Genomic DNA, 7728 nt, shown 5'->3' with positions numbered 1-7728 from the left:
GTTTTAAGAACTTGTAAGCAAAACTCCTGAAGGTTTAACAGTTGGCTCTCAGAAGCTGGTTCCAGATCTGACACACCACTGCTTACAGAATTTAAGTAACTTTCCCAAGGTACCAAGTCAGTAAGTGTTTAATAAAAGGAGTGAAAATAGAATGATACCTATTCTTCCCCAGAAAAACTGTTACACTTTATCAGACGAGTTTTGGGCTGCCAGCGTTTCACTAACCAGAAATTTACATTGCATGATATAAATGCTTTCAAGGTGTTCGCTTCAGAGATTTAATTAATGAATGTTGAGACAGTAGTGGGGAAGCTCATAGTGTTCTAAAGCTATAGGTAGGATTTGAGTGAGTGGTCATTACCGATATTATTACATGCACATGACATAAAAGGGATTTAAACAGCTCAAGACCATCCAAGTTGCAGATCCAAGTGCAAAATTACACACTTATGGAATGAGGGAAATAATTCGTAAATTGATCAATTTAAAGTTGATGGTTTTTGACTCCTGTGAACTGAGTTTGTGGTTGAGGTAGTTATACATCTAACCCACTAGAAGGTGTTCCTGAAGACCACAAAGTGAATGGAAACTGGGCTTTCCTGGGGCACGTTTAGATTATCAGAGTATTGCTTTTTGACATTACATGAGCAATAAAGAAACTGATTGTGTACTTCTTTTTTTTCTAGGAGGTTTATGAGGAAATACGGTGCTTCATCTGATGAGCTGGACCCAGTCTTTTGATCAAGCCTCCTGAGAACAAGGAAGCCAGGCATCAATTCTTCACCTCTCTGTGACTGTGACGACCTGGACAAGGAAAGGCTTTTAGGTAAGTGCTCAGAAGAAACCTTGAAATGAAATGACAGACTTTATTTTTAGAATTTGAGCAAAGGGCTAAATAATCTACAAAGATAAGAGATCAGTTGTGCAAATGCACATAATAATGAACATTTCATAGATCTCAGGATTCAAAAATCATAATGTGAGAGTGGTAGGAAAGAGAAGTACAAAGGAAAGGAAGTGAGTAAAGAAAGATGTGACTGGAAGGCTGACACGGGCCTTCTCTGCATGCTGAACAAGCCCAGGAAGCTGCTGCCCTGCTCCGGGCATTCCCAGGGCACTGCAGTGACCTGGGTGGGCTGTGTCCTCCCGGGGACTTCACTGATGACAGGAAGATACGGTGAGTTCTTTTCTAGACAAGTGACCAAAGAGGTTTTGCTTTTACACGTTGCAAGATAACAAATAAAAGTATAATAAGATCAGAGATAGCTCGCAAATTTGCTATTTCTTTATATGGGAAGGATATAATTCAAAAGGGCAAACCATTTTGAGACTAAGAATTCCTTATAAAGTAATTCCTTATAAAATAATAGTTATATGAATAGTTATATGAATCCTGTTCTTCCTCAGATATAATTACTTTTGGAATATTTCCCCTGACTTCCTTCTATCATCTATGAAGAAACTCTTATTGAGTAATTAGAAAACATTACTGCTTGACAAGTGAGCACAAATGCTAAGAAAATAGATATCTTAAAGATAATTGTGAAGACACAATTTTATCTAAAAATGATACTGCTTTAAAGATAGAGATTAACTTTAATTCCCACATCAGTCACTATGTGTGATAGAGTCTTTTGTTTTAATTATTTCTTCTACCTGTTCTGACATCTCCATTCCTCTGTCACCACCACAGCCTCATGTTTATAGTATTATATTAGAATCTTAATGGTATGGGACACAGTTCCCTACTTTCAGTCCTTCTCAGCCCAAATCTATCATCCACTCTAGTTTCTGACTAATTCTCCTAAATCACTGGATTTATGAGGTCAGTATTTTTCCACAAGTGAATGATCCACAATATGATTTATTAAAGCATTGTGGAAATTTGTCCCAAATTAGAAAGAGCCAAGATGTCCAACAATAGAGGATTATTAAATACAGTTTAGTGTATCAATAAAATATTATGCAGTCATTAAGGATATATTATAGAAAACATTATTGATCTGAAATAAAATTTGCACATTATATAAATATAAAGAAAAGCATGAAACAAGCCACCTAGCAGTATGTCCAAATTCTGTAAATTCCTCCGCTGCCTTGCCGCCCTTGACCCTGCTCTTCCTTCTTACTGAGGCCTGGCTTCCTTCTCTTACCTTTCTACTTCACACCAAAGATTAGATTCAGGTTCCTGCTGTCTCTGAAATTCCTCTGAGAAATACTTTTATCAAGTTCCATGTCTGAATTCCTGTGGCACTTCGGCCTTTCCCATACGTTTGAAACCTAACCACGTTCTGGTTAAAGGGTGAGCAAGCATTAGATTAGGGGAGAGATTCTTTGATTCCACAGTCCTAATGTACATGCTTATCCTCTCCTAAGGAGACTTAAAATTCTGGGGCTAGACTGTTGGGTTTTAAATCTCGGCTTTACCTGTTAATAGATCTTGGGGGAAATTATTAACTTCTCTTTATCTCAATTTTCTCTTTTAAAAAATGTTTACATGTGAACTTACCTCATAGAGTTATTGTGGTATAAATGAGCAATACCAAAAACTGTTACAATATTGTCTGGAACATAGTAAGCACTCAAAAGCTGTCAGCTATATTATTACAATGATTTTTATTATTATCATCACAGCCTCAGAACCAAGTCTCAGTCATATGCATCCTTTTGGTAAACTCAGAATTTAAGGGCTTAGAGAGAATTCTGAAATCACCCCTATATTTGATTCTCTAATATTTAGTCTTCTTAATTAATCTAATATTTCTCCTATGCTCTGTCTTTAAGCAATATTTAGGCAGCAAACAAAGATAGAGTTTAGAGCTGATTGAAACTTAAATGTCCAATTGCAAAGCCCAGTTTTGGCCACGAGGTGGCAATAAAACACTAGCTATGATTTCTCCTAGCTCAACTAGAAGAAATGTTCATAGTTTAAAAAATGTTCCATATTTCACGCTGACTTGCATAATTTCTAATTTCTCCCTCCTCAAATAGTGAGGAAGGAGAGAAGCGGAACCAGGAGACAGAACTCTTCTATGAGACCGGGGGGCTTGGTCAGAGCAGTCAGTCCGCATTTGGGGGACCTCCCCAGCTTGGCTGCACACCGTGACCAGACGCCTGGCCAAGATTGTGCCTGACCTGTGCACTCTGGACATGGGGAATCTGGATTTTTCCACTCCATTGCTGCCTAACAATAGGGAAGGGTTCTTTACCTCTAGCTCCCCTCTGGCTAACGATTCCACAGGTGACAACAGTGCCATGGTCTGACAAGATAGGGTATAGGCATCCAGCATGAAGATGGAAACGGAAATGAGGTTTAATGCTGGGAGGTTATCAGCCACTCCTCTGAGCAGCCCGTGCAAGTTCAAGGGAAGGCCTCAGTTCCTGGGGGTCCGTGCTCTAATAATATGCAAATACACAATTCTCTTTGCCTCTGCAGGTCCTAAACACGCAGATTTAAAATACAGTGTTGTCCACTGTATTTAAAGCTCTTGAATATATTCTCCCCGAGATGGCTGCCACCAGTCGTTTCTTGCCAATGAATAGCGCCTCTCTGCACTCACAGGAGGAATGTCTGTGTGGCTCTGGCTGCTGCCCCTCCTGCCACAGGAGTGGAGCTCAGAGAGAACCACATTCCAGTCTCCTTTTGTTGAGGGTGGAGGGCAGGGAGGAGTAGCTCCCAGAGGGAGGTCGGGTCTTCAACTGGTCTAAACATGGACTCCATTCTTCTACAATACTACGAATCTTCTCTGTGGATGCCACTTGGCAGAGAATTACTTTATTATTATTATTGTAGTAAAACATACAAGACATAAAGTTACCATTTTAACCATTTTTTAAGCGCACAACTCAGTGGCATTAAGTACATTAGCAAATTGTGTGACCATCACCACTGCCCATTTCCAGAAGTTTTTCATCATCCCAAACAGAAAATCTGTACACAGTGGACAAAAACTTCCCATTACCTCCTCCAGGGGTTACTTTAAAAAAGTTTTGGTGCCCGCAAAACCTGTGGCTGTGTTTACAACTTTTTTTAAGGACTTTTTTCATTTATTGAACAAATATTTACTAGGCAACCGTACTGGGTGAAATCAAGTAAATATCTGAAGGAATTTGCAGCAAGGGGCTTGCAGTGAACTGAGATGGAGACGTAAACAATTGATACTGGCACAGTGTGATAAATGCTGTGCCAGACAGAGGAGAGCGGCAACTAGCTAGTGTTCGTGGAACACAAACTATCAGACTGCACCAAGTGCCTATGCATTTCATTTCTCTTCATAATATCCCTATAAAGTAGTTACTGTTACCCCATTTTGCAGGTAAGGAGTCTGAAAACTAGAAGAGTCTAGCGAGTTGCCTACAGGTACTCAGGGCACAGTAGCCGGGGAAAACCCTAAGCAGACAGCTAGGAGTTCTGGGTGCTCATGCAGACTGTGTAATTGATCAGCTTTATGCACGGAGGTCTGTGCTCACAGTTCTCTGGGCCTTAGTTTCCTTGTATGAAATGGCAGGCCTATGCTAGAAAACCTCTTAGGACCTTTTCACCAAGAAGATGAAAAAGATGAGTGGAGCCTGGAGAGTTCTAGTTGCAGATCTGAAGATGAAACAGACATGAAGAGAATTCTGTGCCTTTTGGACTCAATGTGAGAGTTCCCCAGAGCTAAGACCCCATTAGCTGGATGAGTGGGGCTTTGGGACCACAGAGGTGAGGCTTCCAAGTCAGTTTGGGACTCAGGAACTGCTTTACAAAGGAGGTTGGATTTGGTCTGCTAAATTTTGTTGAGATGTTAATTTGTGTTTTCTGCCTGAATGTTTCATTTTCTTTATGCCCTATTCAGACAGTTAGCCAAACTACCTCCTTGCCCCAGGACTAAGGCAGGGTGATTTGTATTAAAACCTACTCACCTAGGAGATTGTATGGAGGGAGCAGAGGGAAATAGTAATAGGAGAGGAATGAAATGTAGGTCTTGGATAAACTTCCTCCAGGCTGAGAGGGAGAGAGAAGATAATGCGTGGGATCCTAGGAATTGCACTGACAGTGTCCTGGTGCTGCCGATGGGGCAGAAATTCTCAGACACAAGTGCACACCAGGTGAGATGTAGGCAGAGAGGACAATAGCCTTACATATGTAGCAACTATGGGTAGATCTCCCCCAATGCATAGCAGAATTATGTTGCTTCCAGGCCTTAACCAATGCTGGGCTCCCTGCCTGGAGAGGTCCTCCTTTCTTGTCTACTTGTTGACTGTCTATTGTCCAAACAAAATTGCACCAAAGTTAAACAGGCAAGGAAGACTTAATTCAAAGCTATTGCAGTAGGGGAGGGGATCCAGAATAAGTCTGAATGCAACTCCACTGAATCAAAGGGCAAGAGCGTTTTTTTTTTTAAGAAGTTCATTAAAAATTTTCAGTATGTCTTGATACATTTACTTATCAGCTTTTTATTCTTCTTTCTTCTGGCGTTTCCTTAATGTTTGTTTGCCTCACCTCTCTGGTTCATTGAATTGCTACTATTTAGGCTTTCATGGACTTTGTCTTCACAGTTTCCTCTATCTTGTAAAGCCTTTTCCACATCTGTTTGGCCAGTTGTACTGGCTGCTTTTGGCAAGGTCATCTGCAGTGCACACTACAGGGTAGTGTGTTCTTTCTGAATAGTTACACACATCTCTTAAATTGCTGAAGCAAGGGCAAAAACATCTCTGTCATCTTGGCATCTAGGAACTCCTTGAAAGGGCAAGAGGGTTTTTAAGAGCAAGATGAGCTAATGGAAGAGTACTGGGGGACGTTACGGGGAGGTTGATCATGTTATGTGTCTGGCACACTGAGTTATCCCTGAGTTTGTAAATGGTTTTCTCTGTGACTAGGCCATGTGTTTGCAGAATGGCTCCATGGAAGTTAGGCTCCTCCCTCTTACAGAGACTGGACGCAGTGGGGGTTGGGGTGGGGGTGGGTGCCCTATTCCTTGATGATTTCATTTCAAAGGGATGGCTCCCAGGTCCTTGAGAAAGACAGTCTTGGGCTGCAAAACCGGCAAGGGGCTTTTAAAAAGGTTTACATTTCAAAGGGCAAAGAAAAATTTACCACTGCAAGTTATCTAAAGCAGTTGCTCCAAGAAGAGGGAGGTCAGGGGCCTAGAGTCAGAAGCATGTCTTTCTAAAGGTTAGTCAAGCTGAGGGTAACCTTAAGGCCATCTTGGTCACTTATTTTTAAATTCCACTTTTTGTCACTAAAAATGTGACACATCTCCTGATTTTCTTTCTTACCCTCATCCCCCATCTGCTCCAAAATCTATAGAAATTCTGATTCTTGTTCATGTATCCATCACCAGTATATGGGACTGAACTGCAAGTATTAATTTATGTGTTTGAAGCAGGGACAATGTCTTATTCCATCAGTTAGTACAATGATGATCACATGGTTCGAAACACAGAATAAATATTCGCTAAAATGAACTGAGTCTTACCTCGCACAGGCTATTCTGACTGTTTTCATTGACTGATCTTTTCATCAACTGTCTGATTGCATCAACCAATGCACTTCCCTTTCCCTCACCCATTCACCACATAAAGACTTGTATTTTTGTTTAGTTTTGTTTTGTTTTTTGTTAATTTGAGTAGTTTGTATGTGTCTTTAGGTCAAGTGACCAGAATTCTAACAGATATACTACCACCCAGTTTGAGCTCAGTTGAAAGACAACATAACTTTTTGCCAAACTCTCAGTTTTGCTATTAAGTTTTCCACTTTCTCTATTAGCAACATCCATGGATGGTAACACCAAAAAAGAACCTTCATGGGTGCTATGATGGTTACTTTTGGAAAACGAATTTGAGTATCAAAATGGCTCCTAATTGCCCATCAGCTAAAACACAGCCCCTCACATAGTCCCATCAGTGAGTCTATGTAGGCCAAGACTTCACCTTCACACAATGAGGGACGCGTTGTGGTTCGCATTGATCTCAAACTCCCTCTTCAAGACTCTCCAGGAAGAGGAAACATCGTTCTTTGGTCTGAATGTTCCATTAATAGGGTCTATTTGGATTAAATCCACCAGACAACTTGTGGTCAGCTGTGAGGAGTAGTACTACTAAGCCCTGCAGATGGCTAGAAATGCCGCTCTACCACCCTTCTCCCACTGCGCTGCCTACCATACTCAGCCCACACACACAAAACTGTGAAGTACTATATGGTTGTGTTGTTCTTACATCAGGCAAAGGCATCATACTACTCCTGAGAATTGATTTAGACCACTGTGGGCCAGCAGCTCCTGCTGGCCGCTAGGGTAGCCTTTGACACAGTGCCAGTGGGTTATTACGTGGATTCTGTTCACACAAAGAGTTCATGTGTTTCTAAAAATTATTAGTTGCTAATCCTCAGAAAGTCAGTTATGTCTAGACCTCCAGATGACAGGGAAATAACATCACATACAAGTCTAATGATCCAAATTAATTTTGCTCTGGCTGAAAGATAAGGATTGTTTCCTAAGTACAGAGGGAATGAGGTCTTTTGAAATAAACCCAAGTTCATATAATAGAGACTGCTGTTTTCAAATATCTCACACTGACATCCTTCCATTCCTCCGCTGCCTCATGTCTCTCCATTGCAGTGTATTTTTAATATAATTATCTGATTTACTCACATGAAGATTGATACAATATACATGCTAGATTTAAAAACAGGTGCATAGAAGAAAGTAAAAACAGTTGCATAAGAAATACATAAGAGAAGATGGACTC

At 40.7% G+C, this 7728-nt stretch overlaps 1 protein-coding gene across 1 annotated transcript in view; it reads left to right on the top strand.

Moving 5' to 3' along the window:
- The first annotated feature begins 686 nt into the window (after positions 1-686).
- Positions 687-7728, top strand: part of MCC (MCC regulator of WNT signaling pathway) — a 386214-nt gene continuing 379172 nt past the window's right edge. The window contains exon 1 of the mRNA XM_031673172.2: positions 687-826. The gene's annotated coding sequence lies outside the window, so the exon portion shown is untranslated. The remainder of the gene's footprint in view (positions 827-7728) is intronic.

Source organism: Vicugna pacos, chromosome 3 (genome assembly GCF_048564905.1).
Source record: "Vicugna pacos chromosome 3, VicPac4, whole genome shotgun sequence".
Classification (NCBI taxonomy): Eukaryota; Metazoa; Chordata; class Mammalia; order Artiodactyla; family Camelidae; genus Vicugna; species Vicugna pacos.
This window is presented reverse-complemented; position numbering and strand designations above follow the sequence as displayed.